General features: G+C 40.1%; 1 long non-coding RNA gene across 1 annotated transcript; it reads left to right on the top strand.

Annotated features, from left to right (window-relative positions):
• The first annotated feature begins 252 nt into the window (after nt 1-252).
• Nucleotides 253-5,369, top strand: LOC145792644 (uncharacterized). The gene is made up of 2 exons (XR_014332325.1): nt 253-588; nt 4,676-5,369. It is a non-coding gene; the product is annotated as an uncharacterized LOC145792644 (long non-coding RNA).
• The last annotated feature ends 17,491 nt before the right edge of the window (nt 5,370-22,860 follow it).

Consider the following 22,860-nt stretch of genomic DNA (forward strand, 5'->3'; position numbering starts at 1 on the left):
AATCTGATATGAACCACTCTAACGATTCAGTAATGATTTAGAGATCTAAATAGGGAGCTCTAAATCTACCACTAATGAGGTGGAAATTGAAAAAAAAAAAAAAAAAAAAAAACCAAGGCACAATACACATGTGTTAGTGGGTGAAACCCACTGCCACATCATTAGAGGCACCACTAATTAATGGTCTAAAGCATTTTTGCCAACGATTTATTGTAACTTTGATCAAACCTAAGTCAACGCCAGGAGAAATGACCGACCGGTCTACCAAAAAGTGAAAATGAATTTTCTGAATTTAATCCGTATGTGTATATTGCTCAACCAAACCACGTTCTTGAACCATGAAAAGCCCAACTAGTTAAATCATTTTCTTGTTTCTCTCTCTCTCACTGTGTCCTTTTTCTGTATATCAGTCTCTCTGGTGTTGGGTCTACCTTTTTCTTGAGCTTTTGGTACACCATCTCTCCGTCTCTCTGCTTTTTCTACAGAGAGGACATATGGGTTGGTTTCATTGCTCTGGACAATCGAACCACACAACTAAGAAAAAGAGAAAGAAGAAACAGGTTCTTGATTCGATCCAACCCACTTCAGGTAATTGATATATATATATATATATATATGAAAATCTTTCACACTCACTTATATCTATGTAAAATAAATTGATGTATTATTATTGATTGATGTGTATTGAATTACAAGATTGTTGTATTGTTATTTGTATCTGTATATTACAAGTCCTATATATAGAGAGGTTTTGGGAGTAGTAGGTGTAGAGTGGGTGGTGGTAGTAGGTAAAGTGGAGGTGGTAGGTGGAGTGGGTGAGGAGTAGTGGAGGTGTGTAGTGGTAGTGGTAGGTTTTAGTGGTGTAGGAGGTGTACATTAACAGCCCCCCTCAAACTCAAGGAGGATAGGAACTAACCAACTTGAGTTTGAAGAGAGTAACAAAACAGAAAAATAAACTGATAAATAAAACAGGATAGGAGACACGGTATGGTCGTGTCAGACCGATGTAGCAGACAGTTTATGGGGTCATGTCGGACCGTTGTAGCAGACACTGTGTGGTCGTGTCAGACCGATGTAGAAGACAGTTTACGGGGTCATGTCGGACCGTTGTAGCAGACAGTTTATGGGGTCATGTCGGACCGTTGTAGAAGACAGTTTATGGGGTCATGTCGGACCGTTGTAGCAGGACAGTTTACGGGGTCATGTCGGACCGTTGTAGAAGACAGTTTACGGGGTCATGTCAGACCGATGTAGCAGGACAGTTTACGGGGTCATGTCGGACCGTTGTAGAAGACAGTTTACGGGGTCATGTCGGACCGATGTAGCAGGACAGTTTACGGGGTCATGTCGGACCGTTGTAGCAGAAAGTTTACGGGGTCATGTCGGACCGTTGTAGCAGACACTGTGTGGTCGTGTCAGACCGTTGTAGAAGACAGTTTATGGGGTCATGTCGGACCGTTGTAGCAGGACAGTTTACGAGGTCATGCCGGACCGGTGTAGAAGACAGTTTACGAGGTCATGTCGGACCGATGTAGAAGACAGTTTACGAGGTCATGTCGGACCGATGTAGAAGACAGTTTACGAGGTCATGTCGGACCGTTGTAGAAGACAGTTTACGAGGTCATGTCGGACCGATGTAGAAGACAGTTTATGGGGTCATGTCGGACCGTTGTTGAAGCTTGTGGTGGTGCACCAAGGGGGCGACTTAGGGAGTGCGCCATGGGGTGACTTGAACATGATACATGATACTGGTATAACCCCCCCTCAAACTCAAATAGGTGTGAAGATAGAAACCTATTTGAGGTTGAAACAAAGGGATGGATAAAGCTGACCGGTGTAAAAGACACTGTATGAGTGTGTATATAGGCTGCCCAAAAAAATATATATGGATGTAGATATCGAGCCCTCAAAAGTCGTGCCCTCAAAAGGTGTGCCCGCATCCTCAAAAGGCGTGCCATCAAAAGGCGTGCCCGAATGCATCAAAAGGCGTGCCTGTTTGTCGGCGAGAAGAGGCGCGCGATGCGCGTGGCTGCCTCGGCTATTTAACCAAGACAGAGCTGAGGCAGAGGCGAAGACAAACAATTGGCGAAAATCCTCTGAAAAACTCTTCGTTTTGCTGAGAAGGTTTTGCTGAGAAGATACTCTGTAACACTCTCTATAACACTCTGTTGCCCAGAAAAAATGGCTTCGTCTTCCCGCGGGCTGCTTACCCTCTTTCCCGACCTCAACGAGTCTACAGGAGAGAGAACTGGTGCGGTGGCCAGTGAACCTCAACCAAACACTGCTGGGTTTGCTCCGCTGAACTTTCCGATGCGGTCTGTGGAGCAAAAAATGGCGTTGCAGTCGGATGTGGAGGCCAATCAGTATACGTTGAAGGCATGTGTGGAGTCCATGACGGCGGTCACAAATCTGTCGCACCGGCTACAGAGTAGGACAAATGAGGTGCAGCAGTTAAACTCCCAGCTGGCTCTGCTCCAACGCATGTATAAGGATGCGCGAGCAGAGATGAGCGTGCTAAGGGCAGAAAACAAGGAGCTGAAGCGGAAGGCCACCGTGATGTTCCGATTTGGAGGTCCGCCATATGCTGCAGTGGAAGAGTTTGGGGGAGTGAACGTGCTCGGTGGACAAGGAAACACGGAGGCAACACCGTCAAGGGCTGCTCAGGACGGAGGCAAGAAGAAGAGACCTGCAGCAGAGTAGAGAAGCAAAATCCCGCCTGTGGATGTGGTTGTTTGGTTGTGTGATATATTTGTTTTTTTTTTTTTTTTTTTTTTTTTTTTTGTGTGTGTAAAATGGTGATCGGGGTGAGCCCCGACATGAATAAAAGGAAATGAGTTTGGTGTTCGTTTTCTTCTTCTTCTTCTTCTTTTTTTTTTTTTTTTGTGCAAAGAAATAAAGAAAATAAATAAAAATAATGAATTGGGAATCAAAACGGAGGAGAGAGGGGACAAGACACATGGGTGTCGTGGTGTAAAGGAAATAAAAGAAAAAAATAAAGAAATTAAGTGGGTGACTCAGTGGATGGCCGTGAGGAGAGAGGGAGAGATTCGAAAAAGGTGAGAAAAAATGTGAGTGGTGTGCGTCTTTAGAGAGAGAGAAACCGTGAGTGGTGTGTGTGTATGAATCTGAGTGTGTTTGTCGGGTGAGTGGAGTGTATGTTGTAGGGTATTGGGGTGAGAATGTGAGGTGTGTATCTGGGTGTGGAAGGAGAGAACCAGCCCTAGAGAGAGAGCTTCGAAAAATGTGTGTTCTCAGTATCTCAGTGTGTGAGTGTCTTGTGTATGGTGAAGCTGCCGTGGTGAAGCTAACATGTGGTGTGTTGTTCTGTATGTGGGTTCTTCCCCCCCCTCCTCTCTCACCCGAGTGTGCTGTGTGTCTCTGTGGAACGCCAACCGGATCGAGGTGTGCAGAAACTCCAGAGCCGTCAGGATCGGCAGCAACCCCTCGTCAAATCTCACATCGACGACGGCGCCGATGACCTGGCAGAACTTCCCGATGGAGCCAGCACTGGTGAACTCGTCGGTGATCGTTCCGCTGGGGCCGCCTGTTTTCGGGAGAGGTGGTGTCGCCGCCGTCGGCGACGGAGCGGCCGCGGTGGTGGCGTAGTCGAGGATACGGTTAAGGAGGAAGCCCTTGGGGGAAGGGCGGTGGGAGGTGCGCGGTGGGAGGTGCATGGTGAGGGAGCTCAGTCATGGTTTCCACTGAGCGGAGCAATACCATGGACGGGTCGGAGCTTGATCATCCGAAAAGAAATTACAAGCCTTACAAGTATGATTTCTATCTATCTGGGAACTTGTGTGTTTCAGTGAGGTGCCGAGAGGGAGAGGGAGGTGTGAATGGGTTGAGACCCGGCGGGCGGTCAAGGCAAAGTTGCCGCCCGCCAGAAGGCGAAGAGCACCAAGAGCTTAACCTATAGCTCTGATACCATGTAAAATAAATTGATGTATTATTATTGATTGATGTGTATTGAATTACAAGATTGTTGTATTGTTATTTGTATCTGTATATTACAAGTCCTATATATAGAGAGGTTTTGGGAGTAGTAGGTGTAGAGTGGGTGGTGGTAGTAGGTAAAGTGGAGGTGGTAGGTGGAGTGGGTGAGGAGTAGTGGAGGTGTGTAGTGGTAGTGGTAGGTTTTAGTGGTGCAGGAGGTGTACATTAACAATCTATATATATACATGCACATAAAGATGAAGCTTCTTCCTCATCTCCAACTCTATCCCAATTACCTGATTATTCAATTAGTCATAAATTCAATAGAATTGGTTGATTCGGCTGATATCATGTATAAGTGTGCATATTAATTTCTGGGATTTGTGTGGATGCTAAGAAAGAATTTGGGAGAGGGGCTTTGTAGTAGAATTCATAGTCTTTTTTCCAATCTAATTACACAAACATCTGATTCTAGGTGCTTGTGTACATTGTAAATGAAAGGCAAAATTAAAATTAAAAATAAAAATAAAAAAATAAAAAACCATCTTTGCTCTGTCTTGTGCAATTAGTTGGCCAAGTCTTTCGAATTGTTCATCTTCCTCAAAACATAATAGTTGATGGTGGCTTCAAATGGTGGTTTCGAACTGTTTGTCTTCCTCAAAACATAACAGCTTTTAATGAAGCATACTTTACTGGATTGAGAAATGAACTCAAGTTCAATTTGTCTTGTTCAAATTCTCAGCAGGTGAAATTTGTGGAGCTTCCGAATACAGATTATTATGGGTTTGATCTTAATTATAGCCCATCAGTTTTAATTCAAGATTGCAGGAACCTCTGCTTGGACGATTGCCGTTTCGAAGCGTTTAGCCATGGCTGCTGCTCTTCATTTTCCATGTATTTCGGATAGACCTGTAAATGGATCAGATTCGGATCGGATCTGTCAAAATCTGAATCCGAATCCGATTAAGACAGACCAGAATCCAATCCAAATCCGTTTAGTATATATCCGATTATAGATATCCGAATCCGATAATCCGATCCGATCCGATCCATTTATTTATTTACTGAGCTACAATTTTATATAATTTGATTTTTTTTTTTTTTGCATTTTATGTTTTTTCATTCAAATTGAGAATAGTCGGATCGATTATCGGATTATCGGGTCGGATCGGATTTTTACATATTCAATCCGTTTAATAAACGGATTCGGATTATCGGATTACCGGATCGGAATTTTTTTGTAAAGAGATTCGGATTATCGGATCGGATTCGGGTCGGATTCGGATTAAATCCGATCCGTTGACAACCCTAATTCTGGATGATCGGGGAGACAACTGGCCGGACGTCCGGCCCATCCCTACTTTCAATGTACACACAGTAAAATGGTGAAATCTGCCCAGTTCCTCAATTTGGTGAAAATTTTGAGCCATTCTCAATTTGATATCATTTTGATGAAATTGTTAGAGATGAAAGAAAGTTGCATTTTTTCACCAAATTCAAATTTGGTGATGGTTTTGGTGAACCATTGGAGATAGACTTAAAAATTAAAAATTGTCTAATTTTTTAATCTATTCTTTTCTTAATGTTTTTTAAAACTTCATCTATAAAAAGTAATTCAAATATATTTTTTTTAATGAAAATTATATTATTTATACACCGATTGAAAGATGAAAAAAAATGGACAAATAATTTAAAATAGAAGAAAATAGAAGAAAGGAGTAACATTATTAATCTAAGCCTTGGTTTGGTTTTCACATTGGGACTAAATAAGCACATAAGGACAAAAAAAAGTCACAAAATCACAAAATGACAAAATACTTGACTTTTGATGTAAAATTATCAAATTGACCCATATACAAACAAAAAGTCAGGGCAATTTTGCCATTTCAAGCTAAAAAAGCCAAACAACAAAACTAAACGAACAAAAAACTCTCAGACTAAAAAGTCAAAAAATCTAAAAAGGCAAGTTTAACTAATTCTAGTGGGTGAATAATATCCATTTCACGTGGTATAAAGTATCAAAATAAATGCTTTGATGATTAGAAATTCAATATTTCCCAAAAGAATTCAGGCTTTAAATGAATGCTTAAAGGTGACTTGATGAAAAGAATTTTAGACTAGTGTACTAATTGGTGCATGTGGTACCATTGTTTCAATTAGAATAATACTATATGTGTTAATTGGTATATTAACTAGTATACTAACAGATAATGTAGCACAATTTTAAATATTTTGGACATTTATAATTTGTATAATAGGTGGGATCAGTAATAACGGTATACTACTAGTTGGTACACTAGTTAGTGCACTAATTGGTGCATGTAGCACCACCGTTTCAATTAGAATAATACTACATGTACTAATTAATGTACTAACTAGCGTACTAACAGATGATGTATAATTTAGATATTTTGGGTATTTGTAATTTTTATAATAGGTGGGGTCAGTTTTAATGGTATAACACTAGTTGGTACACTACACTATGTAACACCTCCGTTTCAATTAAACTAATGTTATATGTACTAATTAGTTTACTAACTAGTATACTAATAGATGATGTGACATAATTATAGATATTTTGGGTATTTGTAATTTGTATAATAGGTGAGGTCAATAATAATGACATAACACTAGTTAGTATACTAATTTGTGCATGTAACACCATCGTTTCAATTAGAATAATGCTATATGTATTAATTAGTATACTAACTAATGTACTAACAGATGATGTGGCATAATTTTAGATCATTTGGGTATTTATAATTTGTATAATATGTGAGGTTAGTAATAATGACATAACACTAGTTGGTACACTAACAAAAATGCTAGAGACTCCAAAAATTCAACCAAAAATTTTACCAAATGTCTCACATGGGTGTGGGACCCACATGTGAGACATTTGGTACAAATTTTGGTAAAATTTTTGGGGTCTCTAGCATTACTCGTACACTAATTGGTGCATGTAACACTACCGTTTCAATTAGAATAATGCTATATGTACTAATTAGTGTACTAACTAATGTACTAATAGATGATGTGGCATAATTTTTTATCTTTTGGGTATTTGTAATTTATATAATAGGTGAGGTTAGTAATAATGACATAACACTAGTTGGTACACTGGTTAGTACACTAACAAAAATGCTAGAGACTCCAAAAATTCTACCAAAAGTTTTACCAAATGTCTCACATGGGTGTGTGACCCACATATTCTACCAAAAGTTTTACCAAATGTCTCACATGGGTGTGTGACCCACATGAGACCCACATTGTGTGGGTCCCATACTTATGTAAGACATTTGAAAAAAATTTTGGTAAAATTTTTGGGGTCTATAGTATTATTCGTACACTAATTGGTGCATGTAACACTACCGTTTCAACTAGAATAATATTATATATATTAATTAGTGTACTAATAGATGATGTGACATAATTTTAAATGTTTTGAGTATTTATAATTTGTATAATAGGTGGGGTTAATAATAATAACATAATAGTAGTTAGTACACTAATTGGTGCATGTAACACCACTGTTATTATAAAATTATGTTGGGTAGTAAGTAATCACTTGTTTAAGGTTCAAAATAGAGTCAATAATGGTTAGACACAGAAAAATAATAAGTATGAGAAATTGCTCAATATTTTCGGAGCACCACGTGGTCATACTTCAAATCAATCACTAATTACTTAACCCTATATCATTCCCCCATCCCAATATAAATTATGGACCCTTATACTTCTTTACCAATCAAAACCTTATAAAATATCACGTATCTATATTCTGAGAATACTGAATAATTATCCGAAAAGTATTATGTTGTTCTAATTCAACTCTCATATCGTAAAATCAACGCTTCGAATGCTTTTGGATTGTATATTACTTTTCTTGCTTTATATATATATATATATATGATTTCTTGGTTTATAGTATTAATAAAATAAGGTAAATTACATTAGCGTTTTCTATTTTTGGTTCTTAAAACTTTATTTGTTTATTTTTCACTTGGATCCTCAATAATGTTTATCATTAGTCCTAGTTTACTCCCACAGTTGCCAATGGCCACGTGATGCCATGTCTACAGACACAAAAATTAATAATACGTTATTCTACAATTTTAGATAATTTACACTTTATCCCTTTAAGTTTCAATATTTTTTTGCTTTGACACTTTATTTATTTATTTTTACATTTTGGCTCCTAATATTTTAAATTTTATTTTTTTATTCATTTATTTATTTCTCAATTTGCTATAGCAACCAACATGTGTCCAAAATTGAAAGAATTGCAATAAGGAGTAAAGTTTTTAGTGGCCGTATTGTGCTTGTGAAGGGAATCAATAGAGAAAGCCGGTGGAAGGTAAGAAAATATTAAGACTTAAGAAGGTAAAACATAATTTACTCAAACTTGAATAATAATGGTATATTATAGTCCTATGATTGCTGACGTGAATTTTTTTTTATGATGAGGAGGTTATTATTAAAGATTTTTACTTAATAGAACAATATATATTATTAAGGGTTCTAAAAACTTGAGAAGCTTCTCAATTTCTAGGACAATAGGCGGTTAACTAATTTTTCTAATAGTTGAACCATTCTTAATGAGATGCATTTAATATTGTGTCTAATGCATATATTTATTTGGTTAGCATCAGATGTTCTAAAGAGTGTGAACTTTGTTAATACAAATAATAACAACGAACACATTAAGAATCCTTAATTGGTCCACTATTATTTGGTGAATGTTTTAGTAAGATTGTTAATTTTAACATTTTTCAAATAATAAAACCTCAAATAATACTCATGGAGAGAAATTGAAATTACAAATTTGCCCTCTAAGTTAGTGGAAAATGACAGATCTTTGTCGGTGGATATATATCACAATTGGGTGTGAAAAGTAGAGGCAACCTTGTCAACAAAATGTATATGTTCTTTAATGACGTGTAAGTGTTACCTAACCTGTTCTCGTCCTATAATTTAAAGTTTATCTGTTTCCTCTTGGCCTCTTCTCTTTAGGACAATCTTTTTGTTTCACATCCTCAACAAATTGTTCTAAATTCAAAATGGGTTTGGCTTTGGTCCAATTCAAGATTAGACTGGACCATACAGTTGGGCTTGTGGGGGTCACCATAAGTCTCGTTTTAATAATCTAAACCGTTGAATGTGTAGAACTCGTCGAGTACTATATACTTATAAAAAATCACGTTGATAAGATATCAATAGCTATGTGATCAAATCAGTTTTTGTCAAACATTAATTAATTCATCGTTTATTTTTTTTTTATACAAAACTGATTTGATCACATAAACTATCTATGTCCAAATAATAATAATGATAATTTGCAATAATGACAGCTGTGATTTTTATTTTAAATGGACACATGTGCTGCGTTGATATCATCCTAGATTCGGTTTGATGATGATAATTACAACATTCATAGTTGTTAGCCATGTAAGCATACATGCATTTTATCACAATATATATAACATAATTAGAAGGTTTATTGTAACTTTTTTTACTCACGGCAAAGAAGTTTATAATATAAATACAATGTTCATAGCAATTGAAGATAAAATCAACCAAAATCAAGTTTTAAGTCTTATTAAATGGAATCGATTACATGAATCCTTATTCTCCATTTGACTCTATTTAAGCCATATTGTTAGTCAAATTAAGAAAATTCTGCATGAGAGGGTTCAGGAACATCGTTGGAAAATTCGAAGATTTTCGAAAATCTTTGAAGAAAAATTCGAATTCTCTAGAGATGATGAGAGGGTTCAGGAACATCGTTGGAAAATTCCAACGATGTTAGTCAAATTAAGAAAATTCTGTATGAGAGGGTTCAGGAACATCGTTGGAAAATTCGAAGATTTTCAAAGATCTTTGAAGAAAAATTCGAATTCTCTAGAGATGATGAGAGGTTTAGATTCTTCAACTGTCACAACTAATAACACAAAAGTAAAGACATGGTGGAGATAAAAGATTGGGTGAAGAAGATGGCAAAATAGTTAGAGAGAGAATAATGGCAATGCTCTCCCATGGATCTCCCACTTTCACTCTCAAGGTTGATAATGGAGAAGGGAAATTAATTCTTTCCCAAGAGTAATCTCCCCAAAATCCATTCCTCATAAAGCTATGGGTGGGTGCTATTTATAGACACCTCATGATATAGGATGGAGCCCATGTGCAAGGCACATGAAGAATATTCTCTCTAACCACCTTGTTCGAGGAGGTGACCTCTCCGAGGATAAGGAAAACCCTCGAACAGGAGATCAACCTCTCGACGAACCCTTCTTTTTAGCCACACTTAACCAATGATCCCCAATCATCCCAAAGGGTCAGGGGTAGTCCCAGAGGACGCCCTACCGCAGAAGGGTCAAGGGTAGTTCAAGAGAACGCCCTGCCGCAGATATTGCTGAGTCTTAGGGACCCCCTAGATCGTGCCACCTCGACCCGGGTATAGGCTAGTTCAACCGAAGAGTGGATTTATCTCCACTCACCGTCCTCGGGATCGAGTCCTTTGTTTGGACTCCATTACGTCCATGGTTCTGTTACATAGATCCCGGAAAGCTCTAAGTCCGCAAGTGTTCTAGGACTTATTAATGGAGCGACTTCTAGATTGCGTCTAGATCCGTTCAAAGCCAAGTGCTTCGAATCTCTAGGTTCGTGGATCCGAACCCTTTCGAGTCCGGGCTCGAGTAAATCTCTAAGTTCGTGGATCCGAACCTTTTGAGGCTTAGAGCGATTCGGTCCGTTTGACGACCATAAATCCGAGCCCACCAATCTTGGACTTGCGATAAATTCAGGCCCACCAACCTTAAACTATTGGGTCTAATTAATTTAGTGGGCTCAAATTAGCTCATCTTACAAATTCATATCTTTATTTATTACATTAGTCCACATTAATTTAGGTCTGCCCTTTCTCTTAACACTTTCATTTACCGTCATTGTATCGCATTTTTTCACTACTGCTTCTATTGGTCTCCGTTATATGTGACCAAACCATCTCAATTTATTTTCCTACGACTTATTTTCTATCAGTAATACTCCTACTCATTCTCAAATATACTAATTCCTAACTCTGTCTTTTCTAGTTTTGTCACACATCCACCTAAGCATTCTCATCTCAGCAACATTCATCTTATCTACATGTTGTTTCTTGGTTGCCCAACATTCCATCTCAAACAATGTTGCTGGTCTAATAACAGTTCTATGAAACTTTTCTTGTAGTCTAGTAATTGAAGATACACATCATAAATTAATTTTTATCACAACATGATATAATATGACCCCATAAAATGAAAAATTTATTCAATTTAAAAAGCTAATTGACTATATAAGTCCTATAAAATAAACGATTCAATTTCACTGAGTAGACTCCAAAAAAATTGTTTGGATACTTCATATTCTAAGCCTTGATTACGAAACTAATACTTCATGTTTAAATAGTTTAGATTATAAAAATATGTTTAATAGTTTAGATTATAACAATAATTTCAAGGTCAACCCACAAAAGACGAGAAATTATTCAATGTTTCAGGAGAATTACTCTATTCCATTTATAGATTGACTTTCTTAAGGAATATTGAATGGGTAATGTTGGAATATAAAATTTTGTACCAAATAAATAACCAAATATCTCGCATAGGTGTAGGGTTCATAATTTTGTGAACCCCACACCTATGTGACATATTTAATAATTCATTTGGTAAAAAATTTAGGACCTATAACATTTTTCATATTGAATAATTTCTCAAAAAAGACACAATAAAGATAGAGCATCTGGCTTCTATTTAATGAATGTGATTTCACAGTAATTAAAGAAATTTCCAGTGTGGATCCAGTAACATTCATAATTAGTGTACAATATGTGTACGAGTAATATAATTAGTGTACAATATGTGTGTGCTTTGAACCAATATAATTTCTCAAAGTGCTTCAAGATTGTAACGAAACTGCCCATCATCATTTGATCATGTATTCATGAAACTTCTGTTTTCAATCTGTTACAGGACATAGTGATGGAAGCAGCCATCTTAACAGATGTGTAAGATGCTCATCTTTAATGCAATTTTTTTTAAAACTTCTTTTTAACAATTTGTTATGAATTCTTATTAAAGATTAGTGCTAGACACAAATTCCGTTCTCAGTTGTAATTAGCAAAACAAATGCAATTTGGATGAATCTTGATCATTATTTTGCTAACCTGATCACAAAATTTAAATTTATCAGGAACAAAAAAAAAAGGACAATGACTATTCATCTTTCGAATGTGATTTACTGGTTGAATGAAGCATTGCACAAAATATGATCTCAAAATTAATAATGAGATTGTGTATTTTTGCAATTATAAATTTATTTATGTTAGATGTTTAGTGATGCTTTGTTGTACTTGACGTTAAAGGAAATGGGTTAATGATAGATAATGCATATATATTAATTGCTAGGTTGCGTGATGGGTTAGTGATAGATTTTACAAATTTACTTACTGGGTTGCATGACGAATCATTTTTGCGCAATAGCCCTTTTAAGATCATCATTTTTTAGTCTTCAACTGATAATGGCAGGCTCAATGGCTAATATTTATTGGGTTGATAGTCGATGGCTGCTGTAAGAATCTAATTATCCAGTCTTTTTTTTTTTTTTTTTGCCTAACTTCTGTCTAATTAGATTGAGTTTGTCTTTTTTTCCTTTTGATTATAGTAAAAAAAGCTTTTATGATCTTGAGAATAACAAAGAATGGAAGGATGATTCAGGTATATATCGTCATTTTGCTGAAGAGGATTGGATGACTGGAAGATGAAGTTATTTTCAGAGTTTGGCGAGCACACTCCATATTTTTTTTATTTATTAAAATGTAAAAATATTAGTAATTTTTATTTTATTATTATTATTTTTTGTATTGAGTTAACCTATTGTGTTTGAAGGTTTTATTTTATTTTTTAAGTTATGGAAAATTGAAAAATGGATACTGACTCTCATTATGGTTAATATTTTGAAAATGGTGATGGTGATGGAAATAGGAATAGGTTTTTTTTTTGATAACCGAGTGTCCGGGCCAGCTGTGGACACCCCATTTTTGACCGACCTTAAGACTCAGATGTCACTAATTGAGCGCTCAGTGATATTGCATATTGTGCTCATTCAGAAGTTTCAGAGTCTCGGCTGCAAGCCTTGCCTCCGGACTTCCGGACTCTTTCGTGCCTTGCCTCGGTTTGCGAATCAGACTCTGTTTTCTCTATTTTCTCTTCCCAAAGGGAGAGAGAGGTCTCGTAGATCATCTCTCAGTGGCCGTAGGCTACGTTTCGTGGTCGTAGGCCATTTTTTCCATTTGGAGCCCGGTTTTTGGTTTTTCGGAGCCGACGGCCGTGTGCCTCGGTTCGGGACCGCCTAACTACCTCCGTTTGCTCCGATTTTTGGTACACACCTTGTTTCCTCCCTTTTGAGGAACACTGTGGCTCGAGAGACCAACTTCGTGGTCGAACGCCACCTCCGGTGCTTAACAGCCTGTTTTCGGGGCCCCCGGGCCGCGTGTTTCGGTCCCCGAACCTTCGCTTTGCATCCATTTTGGTTCATTTTTGGTGGAGACCTTATTTTCATTGTTAGGAAGCTTGTAGGAGGATGGGAGGCCAGAAATTTTTCTGAAAAGCCAGCTTTATTTCTTCATCGCTCTCCATCGCCCGTTTTCCTTACTAAAAAGCTAATGTTGACCACCTTGGGGCCACTTTCTTTAGCCCTAAACCCCATATTTGTGTTGTACACACCTGGGAGGCCACCAATATGTATAGGCCAGCCAGTAATTGTCCTTGACCCTTTTGAACCCCTCTAAAAAGTTGGCTTTTCTCTCTTATGGGTCACATTTTCTGGGTTTTGACCACATATTTGTGTTGTGCACACATGGGAGGCCAGCCAGCAATTTTGATTGACCCTTTTGACCCCTGGCCGGCCGGCCACCTGAACCTTTTGAACCTGGCCGGCCAGAATCCTCTCTCCAAGTGCCTTCCAGTTGTACCCTCTGTTTTCCCCTAGATTTTTTATCCGGGGGGCTGCCTTTTGGGGGGGAAATTTGAATTTGATTTTCCCCAACATTCCTCCACTCTCCTCCTCTATATAACCAGCACCCCTCCTTCATGTTTGAGGGTTACAAAAATTGTTTTGAGCCTTGCATACAACTCTCCCTCTCTTCCAAACCCTTCAAACCCTAAGGTTCTTGCCCCCTTTACACTACCACTCATCGCACCACACCTCCACCCTCCATTCCAGCCCTTTGAAGCTGATTTCCAGAGGCTAGGAGCACCATTTCTTGGACCAAAAGTTGTTGAAGACTTAGGCTACAAGGGTAAGTCTCTTTTCCCTCTCTTTTAGCTCTATTTTGCATGCTTTCTTAGCCTTTGTTGCTTGCATTTTTGGGCTCCGACCCAAACTGGAAATAGTCATATTTCGAGCTCTTGTCCATGTTTGATCAAGGGTCTTTCTCTGTTTGAGGTTTCCTCCTCCCCCTTTGTGTTTAAACTCTCTTTTAGGCATATTTTTGCATGATATTTTAGGCTTATTTGTGAGCTGTTTTTGACTTGGTCATAAACTGTGAAATGTCTTTTTTTGAGCCCCTATTAAACTTTGTTGAAGGGCTCTCCTCTGTTTGAGGTCAGCTGCTACCGCTTGCCTCTTTATCCCTCTTTTAGGCCTTTTTCTTGCATGCTGATTTAACCTCACTTTTGTTCATTTTCGAGACTTGATATAAACTGTAAAGTGATTAATTTTGAGCCCCTCTTCAACTTTGTTGAAGGGCTCTTCACTGTTTGGGGCCATCTGCTGTCCCTTGTCTCTATTCTCTCTTTTAGGGCCATTTTTACATGATAGATTAGCCCTATTTATGTTCATTTTTTAGACTTGTTATAAACTGGAAAAAGGCTTGTTTTGACATCATATTCATGTTTTATTAAGGGCATTATTTTATTTGAGGTCACATGCTTCCTTGTATGCTTGATTGTCCCTTGTTTTGAGCCTTACACCTAAGCCCCAATTGCATGCTTTGTTTGGCCTTCTAGCCACTGAAATCCAGTGGATTTTCAGTGGCTGTAACACTGTTTTGAGAGCCAAGATTAGAGGGGGGTGACCCCCTCTCTCCTTCTCTTGTTTGGTGGCCTTTTTGGCCTTCCAAAGAGACCCTACCTTGAATGCTTCAAAGTCACTTTCCAGGGTCAATTTGGTGAGTTCTAAGACTACCATATTTGATTTTCATAGTTTCTTATGCCATGCTAAGTGTCCACCTTGTATGTGCTTAATAATCCATTGCATGGCCTTCTAAAGGAGCTCATCATTTTTGCATGTATTGGTTGCATCTCCATGGTTATTTGGGAATATTTTCACATATTTTATTCATTGATTTTTGTTGGTTTGGTAAGATTCCATGTGCATCCTACACTTGCCATGTAAACCATGATTGCTAGTCAAGATTGCATGCTATTTTGTCCACCATGCTAGCATCTTTTGGCCATGATTTGAACTGGAAATGTTCATGTTTTGGGACTGCGTTGGCTCTGTCTTCATGCTTCATGATCAAATAATGCATGCTTTGTATAGCTATAAGTCATTCCATGTGCATAGTTTCGAGTTTCGGGTTTCATCTCATGCATCGGGTGCCATTTTTCCATGTTTCGGGGCTGTTTAGCATCATGTTTCAGCGCTGGAAATTACATGTTTGTATGCCATCTTTCATCCCTTGCTATGCTTTGGTAGAGTGGTATTTTATGCCTTAGGTTCGGTCCTCGGTATGCGTGCACGTGTGCACGCATTTCGGTTGTCTCTTTTCCATCTCATGGCTACTGATGTGAGTGTGCCTGAGGTCCACTCATGTTAGTGTAAGTCCATTATGCATTGTGTATGCCATTTCATTTCATAGCATTGTGTATGCAAGGTTGTATGTTAGAGCATTGTGTATGCCTCGTTACATCGTGCATTGTGTGTGCCATTTCATAGCATTACGTATGCTAGGTTGCATGTTAGGATTGCATTCATGCATGTCATGCATATTGCATTGTGCTTGGGATAGGAGTTAGCCCAAGCACGGGAAACGAGGGACGTTTCATACTCCGAGTGACGGAACGTGTCTCAATTCCCGGTCGCCGACACTCCGGATTATCCATGATGGAGTCTAGGCCTTGTTGTGTCCATATGTGTATTCATTTCATATTGAGTTATGCAATTCGACTTCTCGGCCATCATGCACCGAGAGGCATGATTGGTGGCACGAGGATCGAGGACTACACTCCCTGAAGAGTAGTCATGCATACATATGTGAAAATACTTTGCCATGCCCCTTTGTTGCTCTCTGTTGCAGCAAATTAGAAATCAGCAACCTTCCGGAGCCTGGCACTCATCCCAAGAATAATTGCAAACAGAGGCAAACCGGGGCATCGCAAGGGATTCTCTGCACAAGGCAACCCGAGCATGCATCATTCATCATTTGGAAAAGAGCTGAGGCGGTCCATGGATTTGCGTGTCAATCTACTACTTTCCTAGATTAATTTGTTAATTAATTAGGCTTCTGTATTCATTCGGGACTGTATTATTTATTCATTTGGGACTGTATTATTTATTCGGACCCTCTGCGCGAGGGCAATGTTGTAATAAATGTGCGTGTGTGTGATATATGTCTTCCAACTCCACGTCTTTCTCCCTTTTATTTATCAGCTTATGATGGTTAGATTAGGGCATGTTTCAATTAGCATACAGTATGATAGCATGTTTGCATTCATTCATCTGTCTTGCATGCACCGGGCTCGGCGCATCATACTAACTGCATTTGTATCTCAATTCCAAGTTGAATACATGTTAGTTGTAGCATTTCACATGCCATCTTTAGAATAGCCGAGCCTATCTTAGTTGCATTTTGCATGTGTTGCATTAGGCATTTCTGTATAGTTAGGATCATGCATGGATTTCTAACATAGCTTTTGTTTTGGCTTGGAGTACTCGGTAAGTGTTTATGCTTTAGCATCCTTGCATGTGTGTGAGTGACTGTCATGATAGCATGCTTGCCATGAGGCTATGTGCTTATGTGATATAAACTGCTTGAATGCCTGTGGGTGAATGCTGGGTTATTTGAATTGGAACAATTCGTTGACTGTGAGTTTTAAGCCCACTAGATAGTGGCAAAATCATGTTTTCTAAGCCCATCCGAGGGTGGAAAATCCACGCCTTAGCCTACTTGCGGGTAGCACCATCAAACCATTTTCAAATAAACAAACATGAAATGTTTTGTTCCAATTCAGGCGACCCAGTCTATACTTGTATGCTGTGCGCATCACATAGTAAATCTAGGCTAATAACCGAAATAAGAACGCATAATGTTTTCAAAAATAGATATCATGGTTAGTAGAGGCTGAACTTTGATCGGGCGAGCGGGGGTGCTCACAAAGTGACCTTCCCCAATCATACCTAAGTTCCCGAGCCGAGACAACTTTGGTGATGATGGACATGTGGCCTTAGGCAAACGAGTCAGGGTTTCCTAAATTTCCCCAAAATAAAACATTTAGGTGGCGACTCTGTATCTGGTAAAGCAGTCCATGTTTAGCACTTCTTTCAAAATCTGTTTTCTCAAAACGATTTGCCGGATTTGGACTCTTTGATTCAGATTTAGAACCGTGACAATTTGAGAGTCCGAACATGTAGTGAGCCCAAAATGAACAGAATGGGACTCATCCTCCCGGGACGTTCGGGGACGTCTACAGTTTCTGGCGACTCTGCTGGGGACTTAGAGAACTTGACTCGAACTCATGATATCTGTTTTTGACTACACTTATGTGTTTCTTTGCATTTCTTGTGCATTGGTGCACCTAGGACACCGTGTTTGCCATCTGCTATTCCTGAACGTTTTGCCGGAGGCTTGTCTTGTCAAGGCATGACCATAAGGCTGACCGGTTATGGGCTCTGCCAGTATGGGAACACAAACCCCGGTTTTACCGGGGCACCCTTTTGACCATTCGACCTAGTGCATATTCGGAATCCGTAGTGACCATTCCAAACTTGGACAGGTTGTTTACCTGATAGGTTGTTTGAAACCGCTGCGTGCGTAGTGAAACCCTAGCTCCTGACAGAATAGGACCGGGAAACCTTACCCCAACTTAGGGGTGTTTTGGCTCTCACTTGTTAGTTATGTGCTTTTAGAGTGCGTCTCTATACGAATGCATGTATCAGTTTGCAAGTTTGGGCATCAGGCCTGCGGGCACCAGTTCAGTGTTTCTGGGTATCAAGGGCCTGCGGGCACCAGTTCAGCATTTTTAGAATCAGTTATTTGCGGGTATCAGATTCGGTTTTGGGCAGTGATTTGAGAATAATGATCAGTGGTCGAATACAGTTATTCAACTTTGTTTACATCTATTCTGGTAAAATTGGGCTGAGATGCTGCCTGTTTTCTCTTTAGGGGGGGATCAGAGATTCAGTTCAGAGCAACCAGTGTTCTCCTTCGCTGAGGTAGGGCAGAAAGAGGCTAGTCGAGGCCCACCAGTCCATCAGATCCGTCAGTCACCTGTCTGGTCCATCAGATCCATCAGTCACCAGTCCAGTCCATCTGATCCGTCAGTCACCAGTCCAGTCCATCTGATCCGTCAGTCACCAGTCACATCACCTCTGTTCAGTTCAACAAAACTCGTGATGACGCACAATTCGAAAGAAATTGTGGTTATGGCAGCCGCATCAGACCAAGGAATCGCATTGCAGGGTGAGACCGACGTTGAAGTACCACACCCACCTAGGTCACCTGCCGCGCACCCAGTCTGGACACCCCAGTTGTTTCAAGCTCGTGAGCCCACCACGTTTGAGTTGATGGGAATGATTGGCGACCTTCAGAGATCCGTGGCTGATCTAGCCTACGGAATTGTGGCTCCGCCACCAACCACATCATATGCCGGGAACTTCATACCGGAGGAGCCCCCGCTACTGGGACGAATTGTAATCGAACTTAGCCAACCTGAAGCCATCCCAAGTTCCGGCAATGGCGTGTCGACAACAACGGGGCTCCACTCTGATGTAGCAACTCAAACCTTCTACCAAGCCGAGGCGAGTGGTAAGAACAAGATGAAGGTGGACACGGATCCCTATGAACAACTCCTGTGGGCTGTTGAGGCTTTGAAAGCCGGAGGATTGAATAAACTGCAGGTGCTCGCTGTTGCTGTAAAAACTGTGGATGACATCTTCCCCACTCAGGCCGAGAGCAGTTTAAGCCAGAGGGAAAATCGAGATGGGGACCGTCGTACCAGAACTGTTCCTTTCAATCCTAACCCTGCACCTGGAAAAGATCAGAGAGCCAAGGCAGCACCTGGCGACCCTTTTTCGAGTGCGTCCAGCAAAAGTCAGCAAACCTCGAAGTATCCGCCCCGAGGTCGCAGGGTCTTCCATGCCCTTTACATGCCTTTGTCTAAGGCCCTTCAAATCCTCGTCAAAAAAGGGCATCTCAAACCCCTCGAGCCTCGGCCTCTCCCGAGTCCCCTTCCAGCTAAGCATGATGGTACCCAGTACTGTGCATACCATCAACAAACCAATCACAGCACCGACAACTGCTTCGTCTTCGCCACGAAGTGCAAGATTTGATTGACAATGAAGTCATCCTCCCTCCAAGCTCGGCAAAGTCTGTCACCACCGGGTTGGTGGATTTCGAGGATAATGCAAGTATGTGATCAGGGGTTCGACCACCTACGGGCGGCACGCAGTTTACCTTGGATGTGGCGTATGGCACGCACTATTTTGAGCATTTGCGAATGCTAGTTTTGTAGTTTCTGACTTGGGTGTTGAGTCAGTTCTGTAGTTTTGTTTTGAGTCTGTCTCATTGTCTCGAGTCAGTCTTCTTGATTAAGGGTCTGTCTTGTTGTATCGAGTCAGTCCTGTTGTACAAAGGTCAGGTGATTCCGGGGGTGTTACCTCGGGCATCACCATTTTGTTTTGTGTTTGTCTTTTCGTTTTGCTTTGAGTCCGTTCTCGCTTGGAGCCAGTTACACCAACAAATTTGAATGGAACAGCGGTAATTTTCACGCTCTTGTATTTGTTTCTGCCGTGTGCCAGTTGTACCAGAAGTTTTGATTGAGATGGCAGTATTTGACCAGAACTGTGTCTTTTCTGTGCCTTGAACTCATTGCATTGACCTAAGTTTTTAAAACGAACACTGTGGTGAAAACAAAGAGGAAGGAATTCCTCAGGATTTGCAAAAATTTGATCAACTGAGAGAAAGAGAGGCGTGCTAAGCCCTTAATGAATGAGATCATGCTTGTTAATGTGAGTATTGAGAAGGATCCTGGCTTGATCCAGATTGGTGCAACATTGTCTTCAGCGCAAGCGACTAGTCGCTTTCTTAAAAGATTTTAAAAAATGTCTTGCGCGGTCCTGCAAAGACCTGTGTGGAATCGCTCTTGAGATTGTGCAGCCTAGGATCGCTCTCAGCCTCGAGACTCGACCCCTTGCTTTCAAACCTCGAACTCGGACTTAGAAAGTTCAAAGGTCAACCATAATGTGAGGCCTGCGTGGCTAGATTCGAAGCAGCCCTCGAACTAGGGGCAAGAAAAGTCAAATCAAGAAGATCAAGTGTTTTCAAAGGAAGCTTGCGAAGCTAGATCCAAAGCCTTCAAACTAGGGACAAAACTGTCAGATGAGCTCGAAGAGTCAAAAAAATTGGGATGTTTCTCAAGCTAACAAAGATCGGCAAGAATGCCAAATCCCAGAGGGGAAGAGAGAAGAAAGTATTGCTGAAGAAAAACTGAGTTCCGATCTACAACACTAGGGCAAATTCAGCCTCCACGGGATGAACTCCTGCATCGTCAGCGAACAACAGCCACTCTCTTGGATTCAGACGGATTCGAGATCTCAGAACCATTTGACATGGACTAAGCTACACTTTTACCCTTGAGAGGCTCGCTGGGCCAAAAACCCGGAAGGGCGACCCAGGCAAAAGTTAGAGCAAGAAAAAGAACAAAAAAAAAAAAAAGAGAAGAAAAATGCAAAGAACAAAAAAAAGAAATGAAGAAAAAGAAATGAAAAAATTCTGAAAAAGAATGAACAAAGTAGAAAGAAATGAAAAGAATAGAAAAGAAAAGAAGAACATAGCTCGCAAGGTTGAAAACCCGGAAGGGCGGCCTTGGCAAAAGTTAGAGCGCAAAAGGAGAGGTTAAATACCCGAGTGTACCTTAATCCCGAACTACGTAAGGCTTGATTCCCATCTTTGGGATACGTAGGCAACTTCATTCTGAAGTCCAACTGTAAAACACTCCAAACTCAACTATGTCCATATGATGGTTCTGGTCATCTTTGTCTTTTTTTGTATCCGAGAGTTCGGTTGTGATCGTCACTCTGAGGATTGACTACAATGCGCTGCGGTGCCATTCAAACAAGGGGCAACTTTCCGTTGCCATTCAATGCGCCGTGGTGCCGTTCAAACAAAGGGCAACTTTCCGTTGCCATGCAATGTCCTCCAAGCAAGGGGCAATTTTCCTTCGGATCTGAGGTTGTGCATCTCAAGAGTAGGTTCCGTGCTCGTTGAGCAGCGGTCGTTTGTAAGAACAGTTTTGAGATTTTTTTTAATGAAGTTGACTAATTTTCTCGAAAAATTATTCTATTTTTCCAAAACTGGACCATTTCTTGGACCCAAAAAGGAAAATTTTTAGCGCTCATAACCTAACTTGCATGATTTTAAATCAGAAAATCGAACAAGCATGTTAATCTAACTTTCATGTTGGTCAAAATTGTTTTAACAGAACGTCAAAAACAAAAAATGGTCAAAATAATGAACTAAGGGCAAAGTTAAGTTAGGTGTTCTGTCTTTTTCCCGTTGTCAACATACTTGCCAGAAAAGGGCACTCTACTTGCCAGAAAGGACACTCTACCCGCTAGAAAAGGGCATAACTGAAGTTAACAACAAAGGGCTGAAAGCTCTCTCATCCTTCAAGCAGCGAGGTATCAAGCCGAGTGCGAAGCACGAATTGGAATGGATCAAGACAATCCATTCCCTCATCCGGCGCATCGACAGATGTCACTGGGGGAAATAGCCGCGAGCTGATTATGTTGGGCGTGAGCCCGCAACTTCCTGTTCATCCATCAACCACCCAGGGGAGGGATAAAAAATAAGAGATTAAAGAATAGAGAGATGTGCGTTGAGAGAAAAAGTGAGGAAAATGACTTTTTTAGCAAAAACAGAGCCTGAGGGCCGGGTGATGTGAGAATCACAAATGAGAAAGGGTGGGAAACAATACCCGAAGAAACTGGCTCCTCGCGTACTGAGAGGTCTCTCATCTTTGTAACACGTCTGTGTGTCGTGTCTTTTGTTTTGTTTGTCTCGATTCTTGCCTTGAGTCTTTCCGAGCGTGTCTCATTGTGTTCAGGCTGTTTACCTTTTGTTTTCCGTTGTTGAGTCTTTTTCGCTGTGTTCAGTCGTAGGCTCAATACCCAGTTAAGAACACATTTCTTAATTTCAAAAAATTGTCTTGTGCTCAGAGTGCCGGGTCGTTCTCTACATTTGTGCAAAACAAGATTTTGTTCTTTCAAAAAAACCGCAGGGTTCAACCTGAGTCATGTGGGAACAGTAAAGCCAGAACCCATCTGAAGCTATAAAGGTTCCAAACTTCGAAGCAAAAGGAAAAGCGGAAGATGTCGGACATCTGAGTTTGTTTCAACTTCTGCAAGTTCCGTCATCGCATCCTGTATGTTCAGAATGAGCTGTGTGTTCACAATTAAAAGACTACTGAGTTATGAGCCGTGTGTTCAAATTGAGCAGTGTTATGTTATGAGCTGCGTGTTCAAAAATTGAAGTATATGAGCTGTGTGTTCAGAATTACAGTACGTGAGCTGCGTGTTCAACATAAAGTATATAAGCTGTGTGTTCAGAATTGAAGTATATGAGCTGTGTGTTCAGAATTGAAGTATGTGAGCTGCGTGTTCAACATAAAG

The sequence above is a fragment of the Camellia sinensis genome, chromosome 6, assembly GCF_055761805.1.
Source record: "Camellia sinensis isolate YWXY chromosome 6, ASM5576180v1, whole genome shotgun sequence".
Taxonomy (NCBI): domain Eukaryota; kingdom Viridiplantae; phylum Streptophyta; class Magnoliopsida; order Ericales; family Theaceae; genus Camellia; species Camellia sinensis.